Genomic DNA, 17,004 nt, shown 5'->3' on the forward strand with positions numbered 1-17,004 from the left:
GTCAAAGTCAAAGTCAAGTTTGACTTCTTTGACTGTAATTAGTCTATTTTATGTTTTATTATTTGTATTATGTGGAGTCAATGTTATTAATCAAAGAATCGAAGTAATTGAATGTTAATCGACGCGAAATGTGTAAGACCCTAATACGTATTTGACAAAAAGTCGCAGCGGAAATTCGTGCCATAAAATTTCTTTCATTACAAACATCTTGACCTACTTGAAAGTTCATTTTAATATGTATCTTTTACAAAAATAAAGTATAAGTCCTGCTTACTAAAGTACATACTCAATTATTCCCGTACAATCTATCTTGTGACTAGGTATTCGATCTCTATTCCTCGTGATAACCACCCGTGATTCGTACAACCTGCACTGACCACATACATTCATCACATTATTACACATTACATAAACAAGATTCAATCTCGTACACTTCCCATTGCGTTATCTTTCAAACTTTAAGCGTTTCAACCTCCCGTTTCGTCTTTCGCACAAACTAAAACTCGCATAACTTTCAACCCGTTTATCCGTTTAACCTCCCGTTTCTTCCTACATGCTTGTAAATTGGTCCTCTACCCTATGGACTCAAAATCCCACATCCGGATTAAGGAAAGTCTTAACTTATGCATTATCGGCTTATTATTCATTTACGGTTTATTCGACCCGTTCATGTTTTCATCAAACAACACTTTCGTTTTAGCCCAAAACTTACATGAACATTATAGCCATAATACTTTTTACACTATCCAGAGTTTCGTATCCGGGGTTTACACGCTCGATACCCGTTGTGTGTTAGTTCATTCATTTTAAACGATTATACTAAATTAAACTTCGCTAGTCCAAGTTTTATTCATGAAATCCTTTACCCATTAGTCATAACTCATAATCAAGTCCTTCGACTACTTATCCATACTTCCGCTTACCGTTAGCGTACTTATGCATAATTCTACCCGTGGTTATCTTACCGTAGCCATTTCTTACTCTTCCTTCCGTTATAACATCAAGACTACATTTTGACCCGTTACATCTACTTAACAAAAATCATTGGTTTCATACAACACATACTTATTGGTCCTCAATTAATATACTTAATTAACTAGCACATAACTTTACATAAACAACTAAGAAGCGATTACAGAAATCACTTACCTCATGCATCCGTGTTCATATCCGTTTCCTCGCCATTTCTTGACCCGTTAGCCTTCCGTGCTTGATTCCGTCTCGACATGATTCCTATACTTCCATGTCATCGAAATCACATTCTTATTAGTATACATAATTGTACATGTTAACGATCATATCGATTTTATATTTCACATTTTTTACTTTCATTAGTGACAACTAACAAGCATATGACATATAATCAAATTCATATCCTTTCAACCTCATGAAATTCTTCATGTAATCACAAATAACGAATATTAACATAACATGTACCATACAACTTCCTATAATCCTACCTTTACGACAACAAACCAATTTATGCTTCTTATGCGTAGTTGACCTTCAAAAGTCAACAGTTCATCATACAAACTTTCGGCTTATCCTCATGTATCCGTATCATCATTTATGCTATATCAATGACACTATATACATTTCTTACTCACAATGCAAATATGCTTACAACCACATGATCACCTAGTGATATTAAACACAACGTACAAGTCCTTAATGCATAGTCTTGACCAAGACATACATTCAACCCGAGTTCTTGTATAAGTTCCATCTAAAGCACCTTCTTCACGTTAGTATACTACTAATTACATCATTACCTAATCTCAATCATATATATCAAGCTATTTCATACAATCTCACATCTTAACTTCACTTAGACATTTCATCATACACTTGGTGTGCGTACACCATTTAGTGCATATTGTACAACTAATTAAAGCACATTCTTCCTAGTTCATCCATGCATTAACATAATCTTTCACAAATCATTATCATAACCAAGCATCATATGTTTTATATCAAATTATCCATCTAACTACTTTCTATAACACTACTCTAACATCAACATTACATAGTTCATCATAAATCTTCACTAAACTTCATCTTCTTACAATTTCTAAGTGGGTTTTATCCCAACTCATCGATACAATCAAAATTGCACATAACACAACTTCTATATGATGATTCTAACACATACCTAAACTCAATTTCATACAAATTCGCGATTTACATCAAAACCCACTTCGTGAAAGATCACCAATCTAACTTTTAAGGCATACCTTATGATTCCCTTGTGATGGTGATCATTAATCCATGTTTCTTCACGAATTTAAGCCTTGAATCATCCTTCGATTTGGTGATTTAGTTGAGTTTAGGGTTAGAGCTCTTTGGAGCTCCTGAACGTTCGTGAACACACATGAAGTGTGTGTTTGTGTGTGTTGAACTTTCATTTTAATAACTCAACTTCCATCTTGTTCCATTTAACCCCTCATGTTTGCCACTTAACATAATGTGCACTACTTCCATCTTTTAATAATTTTTACCGTACATTTAACTAGGTTAAATAGCCTAGTTATTTATTTCATGACGTGTCATATAGGAACACCCGGCAAATATAAACATTCGGATTTTGGGGCGTTACAAGTCTACCCACCTTAAATAAGGTTTCGTCCCCGAAACCTTTCTCACTTTCGTTTAACACTAATTAACTCTTCTTTACTTCCCATCAACGCTAGCCCATCTCAATGACGATCCTTTATTTCAAGAACCCGTCCCAGAGTTCTTATTAGTGTCACTTTCACTAACTGGTCCCGAGCTACTACAAGAGACGACTGACAAGATCCTCCAGATTCGAGACAACTTGTCGAATGCCAGGGATAGACAGAAAAGTTACGCCGATAGAAGACGCAATCCCCTTGAATTTGACATTGGCGACTACGTACTCCTAAAGGTTTCACCTTGGAAGGGCGTGGTCAGATTCGGCAAGAAAGGGAAACTAGCGCCTCGATATGTTGGACCTTTTAAGATTCTGGAAATAATCGGAAAATTCGCCTACAGAGTCGAACTACCGGAGGAACTTAGTAACTTTCACCCAACTTTCCATGTGTCGAACCTCCGAAAATGCCTAGCTGATCATGATCTGATTGTACCTCTCGACGACCTTCAAGTCAATGAAACGCTGCATTTTGTAGAAAAGCCTGTCGAAATCATGGATCGCCAAACCAAGCAACTCAGACGCTCGCGCATCCCTATCGTGAAAGTCCGATGGGAAGGCAAATGAGGCACAGAGTTCACTTGGGAACTCGAAAGCGACATGAAGGCTAAGTACCCGCAGTTGTTTAAATAAATATCTGAATTGAGAAATTGGTAAGATCATTCACGGTGCTGTGCAGCTTTCAGCCTAATTTCGGGACGAAATTCCCTAAACAAGGGGAGGCTGTAACACCCCGTGTTATCGAATGTCAAAGTCAAAGTCAAAGTCAAAGTCAAGTTTGACTTCTTTGACTGTAATTAGTCTATTTTATGTTTTATTATTTGTATTATGTGGAGTCAATGTTATTAATCAAAGAATCGAAGTAATCGAATGTTAATCGACGCGAAATGTGTAAGACCCTAATACGTATTTGACAAAAAGTCGCAGCGTAAATTCATGCCATAAAATTTCTTTCATTACAAACATCTTGACCTACTTGAAAGTACATTTTAATATGTATCTTTTACAAAAATAAAGTATAAGTCCTGCTTACTAAAGTACATACTCAATTATTCCCGTACAATCTATCTTGTGACTCGGTCTTCGATCTCTATTCCTCGTGATAACCGCCCGTGATTCGCACAACCTGCACTCACCACATACATTCATCACATTATTACACATTACATAAACAAGATTCAATCTCGTACACTTCCCATTGCGTTATCTTTCTAACTTTAAGCGTTTCAACCTCCCGTTTCGTCTTTCGCACGCACTAAAACTCGCATAACTTTCAACCCGTTTATCCGTTTAACCTCCCGTTTCTTCCTACATGCTTGTAAATTGGTCCTCCACCCTATGGACTCAAAATCCCACATCCGGATTAAGGAAATTCTTAACTTATGCGCTATCAGTTTATTATTCATTTACGGTTTATTCGACCCGTTCATGTTTTCATCAAACAACACTTTCGTTTTAGCCCAAAACTTACATGAACATTATAGCCATAATACTTTTTACACTATCCAGAGTTTCGTATCCGGGGTTTACACGCCCGATACCCGTTGTGTATTAGTTCATTCATTTTAAACGATTATACTAAATTAAACTTCACTAGTCCAAGTTTCATTCATGAAATCCTTTACCCATTAGTCATAACTCATAATCAAGTCCTTCGACTACTTATCCATACTTCCGCTTACCGTTAGCGTGCTTATGCATAATTCTACCCGTTACCCGGTTATCATACCGTAGCCATTTCTTACTCTTCCTTCCGTTATAACATCAAGACTACATTTTGACCCGTTACATCTACTTAACAAAAATCATTGGTTTCATACAACACATCGTTATTGGTCCTCAATTAATATAATTAATTAACTAGCACATAACTTTACATAAACAACTAAGAAGCGATTATAGAAATCACTTACCTCATGCATCCGTGTTCATATCCGTTTCCTCGCCATTTCTTGACCCGTTAGCCTTTCGTGCTTGATTCCGTCTCGACATGATTCCTATACTTCCATGTCATCGAAATCAACTTCCTATAATCCTACCTTTACGACAACAAACCAATTTATGCTTCTTATGCGTAGTTGACCTTCAAAAGTCAACAGTTCATCATACAAACTTTCGGCTTATCCTTATGTATCCGTATCATCATTTTTGCTATATCAATGACACTATATACATTTCTTACTCACAATGCAAATATGCTTACAACCACATGATCACCTAGTGATATTAAACACAACGTACAAGTCCTTAATGCATAGTCTTGACCTAGACATACATTCAACCCGAGTTCTTGTATAAGTTCCATCTAAAGCACCTTCTTCACGTTAGTATACTACTAATTACATCATTACCTAATCTCAATCATATATATCAAGCTATTTCATACAATCTCACATCTTAACTTCACTTAGACATTTCATCATACACTTGGTGTGCGTACACCATTTAGTGCATATTGTACAACTAATTAAAGCACATTCTTCCTAGTTCATCCATGCATTAACATAATCTTTCACAAATCATTACCATAACCAAGCATCATATGTTTTATATCAAATTATCCATCTAACTACTTTCTATAACACTACTCTAACATCAACATTACATAGTTCATCATAAATCTTCACTAAACTTCATCTTCTTACAATTTCTAAGTGGGTTTTATCCCAACTCATCGATACAATCAAAATTGCACATAACACAACTTCTATACGATGATTCTAACACATACCTAAACTCAATTTCATACAAATTCGCGATTTACATCAAAACCCACTTCGTGAAAGATCACCAATCTAACTTTTAAGGCATACCTTATGATAACCTTGTGATAGTGATCATTAATCCATGTTTCTTCACGAATTTAAGCCTTGAATCATCCTTCAATTTGGTGATTTAGTTGAGTTTAGGGTTAGAGCTCTTTGGAGCTCCTGAACGTTCGTGAACACACATGAAGTGTGTGTTTGTGTGTGTTGAACTTTCATTTTAATAACTCAACTTCCATCTTGTTCCATTTAACCCCTCATGTTTGCCACTTAACATAATGTGCACTACTTCCATCTTTTAATAATTTTTACCATACATTTAACTAGGTTAAATAGCCTAGTTATTTATTTCATGACGTGTCATATAGGAACACACGGCAAATATAAACATTCGGATTTTAGAGCGTTACAAGTCTACCCACCTTAAATAAGGTTTCGTCCCCGAAACCTTTCTCACTTTCGTTTAACACTAATTAACTCTTCTTTACTTCCCATCAAGGCTAGCCCATCTCAATGACGATCCTTTATTTTCAAGAACCCGTCCCAGAGTTCTTATTAGTGTCACTGTCACTAAATAGCACTTGCTTTTAACGCACTTCGTAGCTAGCCGTTCATTCATCATTTTGTTTGCTTGAAGCAATTCCAACTTCCCATTACTAACATTCCGTTATGTTTATTTCAACATTCCTAATGTTTTCATCGACTATACGATCTTGCTTCGTAATTTGTACATACTCATATATGCTTAACTCTAACGTTACCCTTATTCTACGTTTTCTACAGTTACTTGTACCTTGCATACCTTTACGTTACCTTTAAATCATTTCGTTCATTTCACATTACTATAGCTTTCACTTCATTGCATTACTTAATTTACATATTTAAATGTGTCCTACTAGTTCCTATCTATCCAGCATGAGTTAAACATCTTACTAACCTCTTTTTCATTTCCCAAACCAACGACCCGCAACCCAGATCGATCATCTTCACCTAGAGTACTAGCCGTAACAGGCCAGGTTTCATTCATTCGTGTAATGAGCTTCCGCTCGTGCACATACTTTCACCAATGCGATTGGTTTCACCACATCAATAGTTCTAACATTATCATCAACAACATCGGTGGTTAGCACATTTTCATTCAAACATTCATCATACTAGGTGATTACCCACCTATAACTCTTCTACAATTTCCTACGTACATGCTATAACATATCACACATTCTATTTCTCACATGTGATCCTTTCATTCTATTAATCATTTCACCAACTGAAGTACACGCTCGCACTTCCTTCCATTCATGCTTACTTGCAAAGACCTTATTACATCGTTTCAGCATTTCTTACCAAACTTACCCTTCCCGCCCGTATTCAAGTTATTGTCCGGGTCATAGTCCGTCATCATTCTGACTTCCAAGAGTCGATCACTAACACATCTAACACGTAACTTATACAATACTTCTTTCTTTCATTTTAAAACTTAGGTTCGTGTGCCCATTACGATCATTCTTTTGTTCATTTACTTTACATTTACTCATAGGACTCGTTTGACATAACTACAGTCAACTATTGACAAAATTTTGATGTGGGTAAATTTTATTCTTTATATGTTTTAAATCCGTCTCGCGGATTCAAACTTAACATCCATACCTTTTTATTACTTCTATATTTTGAATCCGTCTAGCGGTTTCTAACCTACCATTCATATCTTTTCTTCCTTCTATGGTTTGAATCTGTCTCGCAGATTCAAACATATCATTCCTGCATTTCATTCCTTGAATCCGTCTCGCGAATTCAAACATTGCTTTCATATCTTTCATTCTTTGAATCTGTCTCGCGGATTCAAACATTCCATTCATATATTGTTGATCCGTACTTAATTATGGATTCAACATTCTTCATTCTTATCAGGCATACTTTTCATTCTTACATAATGCTCTCAATTTCCCGAGAGTTTTACTTCCCATTTCACCCGCACGCCCACCTGCTACCTAATTCTAACGGACATACATGTAACAATTATCGCGGTCTCACGAACGTCATACGTTTCTTGTGTACTGGCCAAGTACACAATCCACGTACTAGTTTCGTGTCCTTGCGTAATCGCCACCTTATGTCCGAAGAATTAAGTTTCGGCACGTGTAACATTTTTAAAACTTCTTTACCATGTCGTTATTATATTCATTTAAAATTTTCTTTCACTTGCTTAATTATACCATTTCATACGTCCACACGTTAAGTCTACGTACCTGGGGTCAATTCATCTTATTACTCGCCTTGATGCCGGTCCTAGACCGCATTCACGGATCATTCCTTTCGAAGAATTGCGCTTACCCTTCACATAACATACTATTAATTCCCTTCAAATACATAATCCAATACATACTTACCTTTGCTTCTATCTTTAGATTTGATCGAGTCTCGGATTGTACGGGTTTCTCGTTACAAGAGCACACAGGTTTGAGTTCAAGTATTCATCTCCTCATACTTGATTTCACTCAAACCATGGCTCTGATACCAACTTGTAAGACCCTAATACGTATTTGACAAAAAGTCGCAGCGGAAATTCGTGCCATAAAATTTCTTTCATTACAAACATCTTGACCAACTTGAAAGTTCATTTTAATATGTCTCTTTTACAAAAATAAAGTATAAGTCCTGCTTACTAAAGTACATGCTCAATTATTCCCGTACAATCTATCTTGTGACTCGGTCTTCGATCTCTATTCCTCATGATAACCGCCCGTGATTCGTACAACCTGCACTCACCACATACATTCATCACATTAGTACACATTACATAAACAAGATTCAATCTCGTACACTTCCCATTGCATTATCTTTCTAACTTTAAGCGTTTTATCTGCGTATCCATATTCTGGTGAGGCTTCAATAATGTACCTGCATTACTTTTCATTCTCAAGGCACACTATTAATATCGTATTACTCGACGTATCTAAATCATGCACACGAACATTCTTACATGTATACATACACGTCTACATATGTACATACCTTCCTATATCTCTACATACCTGCATATACTCGTACGTACATTCATATATACCAAATACATATCTACATACGCACATACATTACTACGTCTCTATATACGTTCATTGATGTGCGTTAGGTGTAATATTATTTTGATGTATATTTAAGCCCCTTTTTACACTTTTAGCCAAGTTTTAAATTTATAAAACACGATATTCACTAACACTAAACACACATATGGGCAAGTGCACCCATCGTGGACGTAGTATAGTGTTGGTAAGATACCGAGGTCGTCCAAGGACACAAGAGCTTTTAATACCGGTTTATCCTCATCGTCTAATCAAATCAAAAAGTGAGAAAAATGTTTTAAACTAAGAAAAATAAAAACTAACTAAATGCTGAAAATAAAAATAAAATAAAAACAGATAGACAAGATGAATCACTTGGATCCGACACGTGTATTAGTATAACCTTTGATTATTTTCGCACTTTTGCACTTGTTTAAGAGATTATCTTAGTTATTGTAGTAGGCCCCTCTTTTGAAGGCGACGTTACCCTCAACCCAGTAGTTTGAGTCAGCAAGGATACAATCCTAAAGGGTCGGATTATTGAAAGATAATGAATTAAGTTATTAATGCAAATTGTGGTAGGCCCCGCTTCTGGCGGTGACGTTACCCTCGGCTAAGTAGTCTGAGTCAGCAGGGATACAGTCCTAAATAGCCGGGTTATAGTATTAATAGTAGTTAACTTATGAGGGGGTCAAAGAGTTTGGATCCCCGCCATCCAATACCTATGGGCATTGAAGGAGATCCTACTAAATTTGACCCAGGTCCCAAGCAGGACCTCTAAACGCTGAACAAGGGCAAGACCCTTACCAAACCGTTCCCTTAACCCCCGACCAGGTAGCCAACATACCTCCATATAGACCGTGGAGATATGAATGGTGAAAATCTTTTATTTTATATAGACAGTAAAATAATGCCAAGACACCACGGACAAACGATAAGGAAAGATCACCTTCAACATAAGTAACTAGTTATTAAAGTCATTAATACAAAACCAAATAAAAAGTGCAAAAGATTAAAAATAAAAAGTATTATACGAAACACTTGTCTTCACCAAGTGATGTAAGAGACTTAGGCAAACATGGCCTTGATTGTCAAGAACTCTTACGATCAATCTTGGATCCCGAGACGACTCACACACTCTACGATGGACAATGGATGATGGTGGTGGATGATGGTGTTATGGTGGTGGTGGGTGGTGGATGAAGTGTGAGAGAGGTGGTGTGCCAAGGGATGAGAGAGAATGAAGCCAAGCTCCTCTATTTATAGGCTGAACAGAAGGCTGGACACGGCCCCGTGTCCGCTGGACACGGCCCCGTGCCCGTCTGACATTCTCTCACTTCATTAATTGTAATTGCGAATTACAATTAATGCGCCTGCTGTACTTTCACCACGCCCCCGTGCTCGCTGGACACGGCCCCGTGGTGGGCAATGGAAGCTTCTACTGGTTTGTCTTTTCTGCTGCTTCCTGGGCACGCCCCCGTGTTCGCTGGACACGGGGCGTGTTCAGACTCTGTTTCTTCTCCTTTGCCTTGGGAGGTGCCGTTGAGGGTCCGGGCAGTCCACTTTTGTTCCTTTTCTTGTATTTATGGTAGAATTAGTTGTCTTTTTGCTTCTTTTGTGATTTTGAGCTCATTTCATCCTGAAAATACAAAAGGAAGACAAAAACACTCTTTTTCCAACATTAGTACTTAAAAAGGGTTAGTTTTATGCCTTAATTGATGTGATTTATATGTTGCATTTTACACACATCATTCATATACACATATGTATCTTCACACATACATAAATACACATCTACGTACATACATGCATTACTATGTCTCTACTTACTTGCATACACTCATACGTACCCTCATATATACTTAAATACACGTCCAAGATCTTACATACCTCTTATATATCCATACATTAATTACATGGTACTTAGACTTGGGTTTACAACTCATAAGCGTCAAGGGAACACTCGAAATCATGTTTAGAAGACTCGCCATAGACCACGGATAATATACCGAAGCCTACAATGCATAAATAACATAAATAACTAAATTTCGGCTTTTTGGACATGGGGAGGGTGTCGGCGACGGCCCTTGCATTTGCCCGTAGCCCAAAACCTCCGTAGGCAGCAAGATAACCCGTCAGCAAAAACTGGCTTTCCAGAGGGCGTCGGCGACGGCCCATATGGGCGTCGGCGACGGCCTCTTGAATGTTGGTTTTTCCTGCTTGTAACACCTCGAATTTTTGTGTCCAATAATGTGTTAACACATGTCATTTGTTTACACGTGGCATTGATATGAAATAAAGGACTAATATTGACAAACCTTGGAAGTATATAAATTCGAGGGTTATAAATGTCAAACAAGGGTAAATATACTGTATAGTAACCCTAAATGGTGCTTGTACCTTCATGGATCGTACGGAAGCGAAACGCGGAAGAAAGTGAGAGATTACAAGCTACAGGGGTTAACTGTGTCACCATGTTTAATTATACCTCTGAGTGACCCTTTAACGCTCCCGAGGCTTGGTAACAGTATTATACGCTCACAAGAACATATTGTATAAATTCCGCGAAGTTCCATTTTAAAACGAGAAAGTTATAATCAAATTCGTATGAGAAGGGTTAAAAGCGTCAATAATGAAAGTTAAGACTTTCTGAATAATTAATAAACTAACCGGGGACTTAACAACGCGGGTAAATAACACGAGGTCCTTAGTTGTAATTAACCGAGGGCCAAACCGCAAAGTTACCCCTTCAAACCCGAAAGGTCAGGTTAATAATTACGAAAGATTTCGTTATTAATTACCAGGATTTCGTAATGATTATAAAAGATTTTAAAAATCTGAAAAACAGGCCCCTCGCGACCCGCGTGATGTTTTGGCCTAAGTTGAGGCGGGCCGCGAGCCACCTCTTTTACTCGCCTGATATTTAAATCTCAGGCGACCCGCATTAAACATGCATGGAACTCCCATGCGGGCCGCGTGGGACGCCCAGATGCAGAATGTTTGTAGTTTCTTGCCTTTTGAGGTTGTGAACGATCAAAACGCCAATAAATGAGGCATGGGCACCCTATACTCGACCCATAGCTCTATGGGACACCTGCCCATCATCCATGACCTGTTGTAGGTGTTGTGTGATGATCTTGTGTGCTATGCTTCACTATAAATAGCCACATTTGGCTCATAACATTCACACAACTCAAAAACACTCAACTGATCATTCTAAGAAGCTCTCAAGCTTACTCTCTGCTCTCTAAGCAAGTCCTAACTTCTGTAAGTTCATAAGATCCTTTGTAGTTCAATTTATGCTTAGAAAATCACTAGAAACCAAACCGTCGTAAATACGGTTTGACTTTAAAATAAATTCGAGATGGTTCAGTCTTATGACGAATCAAAAGTAGTTATGAGTTGGTATTAATGTGGGTAATAAACCCCTAAAAGGGTTCCCGCTGATCATCACTCTAACTATGTCAAATGTCGAGTCAAACGTGCACTTAAAAAGTCAACAGAAAGCTATTTTGCCGTTTTATACATGATCTGTAATGTATATGCTATGAAACCTGTTTTGGCACTCATAAAACATGATATTAAGTATATAAACTTGTTTACGCTCGTTTGAATCGACCATTTGCTATATTGACCCGGTTCGGAGCCGAATGTCGCAAAAGTTTGACTTTTGCTTTGACTTCAGTTCTGACCCGTTTTAGTGAGGTATAGATATGCCTTAGGACTCTCTTAGGACCAGGTTACATGATGGTATAAACCTCTGTGATCGGTTCATGAGTTATCCGAGTCTTTTGCACATTTCCGTTAATCGCCTAAAAGTTGACCGTAACGCCATTTTGAAAATAAAACGAGTATTTCGGACACGTGAACGGACCAGAACCTTGCTTATTAAATTATAAGCATGTCCTTAAAGTTTCACGTCAATCCGAGGTCTAGAATGAGAGTTATGCTAAATAGCGCAATTAAAGTAAACTTTTGTAATAAACGGCGCAATTAGCATAACACCTATCTAAACCAAGATTTCGTCACCAAAACTTTTACCCACTGTTATAAAATAATATTTTGGGAATTTTAGAGATTTTTTAATAATTTTTACCTTGCTCATAACCTGCGGTTATGGCTACGGTTCGGTAAATACCGAATATGCCCTTTTTGGCCAAAACATGAGTTCTACAAGGTCTTTTGACCCGATTCCAGTTGCTACTGATTTTAAATAATAAATAAAGTATTTTAGACTTTATAAACTGTTCGGGAAACTCAGATTTCCTGTAGAACTCGAAAAGCTCTTTAAAAGTCTTTAAAATGACCGAAAAGCCCCTACGGGGCGTAATATTAACTTAAACTCGTTACGGGCGTCACGGAAGGTATCCTACTGATACCACAACCTCTTTAAGACATATTGACTTAGGAAATAAGCGTAAGACTCTCACGGTTAACCGTTTCGCCTATTGCGCGCACGGTTCGGCTTATGAAACTAGTTTTCATAATTTAGCCGATACGGGTCAAATTATATTATTTAAACCCCAAAATCCAGAGTGTGAACCATAAACCCATGTAAAACAAGTCTCTGAACTTGTTGGGTCAGAATCACACTCCATTCTCGGTTTTCGCCTTTCACGCGATTAAACCATATTTATATTCCGGAACCAACCGGTCTAGGCTACGGCCAATATAAAGACCCGTTAGGATTCTAAGAGGTTAATTAAAACCTTCGTTCCAGATTAGGAGCCCAGTAAAAGCTATCGGTGATTTAATCAAACTAAGGAATAATACTTGCAAAGGTAAATACTTTAACTTATTTCCCCTATATGGGCTTGGGTTACGGTATGTTAATACCGCTTGATTGAGCATTATATTTTTCCATCGCTTAGGTGGTTAATTAAATAATATGATCGGCTCATTTAAACAGTTTTGTTTCTTAAAAGCCTTTGGGGGGTTTAATGACCGTTGTCCCGGATATTCTTGGCATCATTTTACGAAATGGCCACGACCATCGACATCCCGGTGTAGGCGTACACCCGGTATATATTGTCGACATTAAATTAAAAGACGTAGCCGTTGGTTTTTATACTACGGTTTTACGCAATGTGGTGTGTCTATAAATCTTTAACCCGGCACGACCCGGGCCACTGAACGCATAAAAGAACATGTAAAACGTTCACAAGATTTTTAATAATTTTCCCAAGTTATAAAAGAGTTTGTGCCTTGTGCATTCAAATCAATTTTAATAAACATTTTCAAATGTGTCAGTTGAATGTATTTACCAGTGTAAACTGACGTATTTTCCCCAAAAAGATTAAGTGCAGGTACTATACGAAATTGGCTGGTATAAGCTTCCTAAGCATCACGAATAGTCTCGCAAACTCGATGCCGTATCTGAATGAACAATATTTATTTATTTTGATCCGCTGTGGATACATTCGACTTCTGTAATACATTTGATATTACAACCAGGGGTTGAAGTATATATTATCTTTAAAGCTTCCGCTGTGCATTTATATAATTGTGTGGTTTGACTATATTGTTGCCAACATCGTCACGTAATCCCCCACCGGGCCCACCGGTGAGACACGTGGAAATCGGGGTGTGACAGGTTGGTATCAGAGCCAACATTGAGTGAATTAAACACTATCCTAATGTGTTTAATCTCAATGACACAATTGCACATACTTGAGTCTAGACAAGAACTTAGGACAAATTCGAATTGTTATTCCAATTTTGTCTTTTTCTTTTATTATTGGTATTTAAAGTTTTATAAAGCAGGAAAAATGCCGCCCGTAATATTCCGAGGAAGAGGAAGGGGAAGAAGAGGCAGAGGAGATATCGTGACACATCACGATCACGAAGCTGGACCGTCAGGTACAAGACCTCCTTCAGTGACAAGGAGCGAAGAACCACAGCGGCGAAGAGATCTTTACGAACCCGCGAGGCATTCCACCTCGCACAGCTCGACGCCATCATACCGGCACTCCTTTGGGCCAAACTCAGAGAATGACCCCAACAACCCACAACCTTCCTTCATACCTCTACAACGTTCGGTATCGCACCGGAATTATGACGACCCTACCCCATACTACATAGGTCAGTTTAATCCAGCTGACTACATACAGGAACCTTCAGGCTTTGTCCCACTAGGGCCACAAGATCACTTCTCCGAAGACCATATGGATGAAGATACTGATCCAACTGACCTGCTCGTGGTACGCCCACGCACCCGATAGAAGTCTCTGATGGGTCATCCTTCCATGGCACGCCCTACCAGGGACCAGATAGTTTCCAAGCGTTGTTCGACCGACATGAGTGGTACTACACGCCACCTCAACAGACATCACAACAACCGCGACATCCACAGGATCCCTCTGAGGACTCACGCTTTGTGGCAGTTACGCCACCACCTCCGCCACCGACGCAACCAGTAATACCTGATCCGCCAAGGCGTAGGAGGATAAATGCTCGTATGTCCACACGAGGAGGAGGGGGTATCCACTTCAGCACCCCTCGACACTCTAGTAGTAGCCACTATCCGCCACTACAAGAAGAAGGACCTTCAAGTCCTATACAGGAGGCGAACTCCGCACCAGCTGCACCAAATTCGCCACCATTTGGGTACGACCAACCCATACCTGCTTACACGGGTCCAACGGCTTACAACCCGTTCGAACCGTCACAAGCACAATACAACTACAATTATGAGCGCGACCCATATGTGGTATCGGCTAGATATAATGCACGCTACCCTGACGGAGCTCATGGGAACATGGGACCACCGGACTACTCAGCTCATGGGTATCCAATACCTCCCAGACCTCCAGTTCCGCAACAAGCGCCACAACCACGTTTCTCTCCTCCTGAACAGGAAGAGATACTCCATCGACTAGATCGTGTGGAGAGAGAGTTCGAAGAAGAGAAAAAGAGCCACCGAGGATTTCTCAAAGGCTTGGCGAACCTACTAAAGGGCAAAAAGAAGAAACGTGACCACTAGCCCTTAATAGTTGTACTAATGTAATTTCCACTTTAAAAGAAGTCCCTGCGTGGATATTTATCGTATTTCAGTCCCTACGTGGACTTATCTTTTAGTCCTTACATGGACACTTATCTTATGTTAGTCCCTGCGTGGACTTGTCACTTATTTTTAAAACCTCTATGGAGGTATGTACTATTTGAAAGACCCGTTTAGGGCAATATGTGATTGTATTTGAGATTATGAAATGTATGTTATGAGTTTTGTTTTAATATGTATGAAATAAATCAAAACCATTCCTTTTAAATTGATCTGCCTAAATAAAGAATCTTACGAGTGAAACCTAGCCTGGTGTCTTTTAAGATCCGGCCAAGATGGTAGGACTTAATTAAAAGATTCAGATTCCCTGTTAACCTCTGCAAGCATGTTGACATTCATGGCAGATGTGATTCGTTAAAATCACACACGTCATTCTTATACAATAATCCTTTAAGGATTTCAAAACCCAACTAAATGATTTATAAATCATGGGTTAAATCACCAATGAAGGTGATCAACCTTATTGAAACATCCATTAGAGGTGTAGTGCCTATGGGCCATAATAATTGTCTTATAACGACAAAAGGCAGTAGTGGTCTATGACCCTCTGTCAGAAAGAGATAAAAGAACTACGGTTCAAATCTCTATGCCTTTGATTCTCTGTAATCTCGGCTAATATTATAAAACATCCTCGTGATTAGGCTTTACGCCGCCAATATTATTATTATAGCTAAAATAGGATATATTCAAATCCTAAGATTAAGTGAGTAATAAGTTAACCAAATATGGTCTCTGTTACCATGGTTAACGAATTGTCATAAAAGATAATTCTATAATAAGCTCCTGAATAAAATTTTGTTATCTTCTGCAACAGATTCAAGTTACAATGGCGGATCCCAATGGAGAGAATAGCCATACTAATGATGATGACTACGACAACGCGCCAGTGCATCTGACAGGCGCACAACTAAAGGCTCTGATTGACAATGCTGTTCAGGCAGCTCTTGATCGTCAATATACTGAGTCCCAAGGCAGAACCGTATCAAAACCACCCTCTAAACCAAAGACACACTCCAAACCACCCTCTCAACCCAAGAAAGATGACGACAAACACTCGTCCACTGAGAACAGCGTTCATCGCGATAGGGAATATACTGATGCATCAAATGCTAAGGGTTGCACCTACAAATACTTTGTATCTTGTAAGCCCCGGGAATTTACAGGGGAGAAAGGTGCTGTTGATTGTATCACCTGGCTAGATGAGATGGACACTATTGTGGACATCAGCGGGTGTGCAGAGAGGGATGTGGTGAAGTATGTGTCCCAATCATTTAAGGGCGAGGCCCTAGCATGGTGGAGAGCGTTGGTGCAGGCATCAGGTAAGTCTGCTTTATACAAGATGACATGGGAGGAATTTATTGCTCTCATTAAGGAAAACTACTGCCTTCAGCATGAGGTTGAGAAGATCGAGTCTGACTTTGTGTCACTTGTGATGACGAACCTGGACTGCCA

The 17,004-nt window shown here is 38.7% G+C and overlaps 1 long non-coding RNA gene across 1 annotated transcript; it reads right to left on the reverse strand.

The window, feature by feature from the left end:
* Window positions 1-211: 211 nt before the first annotated feature.
* Window positions 212-2,305, reverse strand: LOC118481752. Its single transcript, XR_004866071.1, has 3 exons — window positions 2,235-2,305; window positions 1,150-1,233; window positions 212-367 (listed from the first exon to the last, which is right to left on the reverse strand). It is a non-coding gene; the product is annotated as an uncharacterized LOC118481752 (long non-coding RNA).
* Window positions 2,306-17,004: the final 14,699 nt, after the last annotated feature.

The sequence above is a fragment of the Helianthus annuus genome, chromosome 1 (genome assembly GCF_002127325.2).
Source record: "Helianthus annuus cultivar XRQ/B chromosome 1, HanXRQr2.0-SUNRISE, whole genome shotgun sequence".
NCBI lineage: Eukaryota > Viridiplantae > Streptophyta > Magnoliopsida > Asterales > Asteraceae > Helianthus > Helianthus annuus.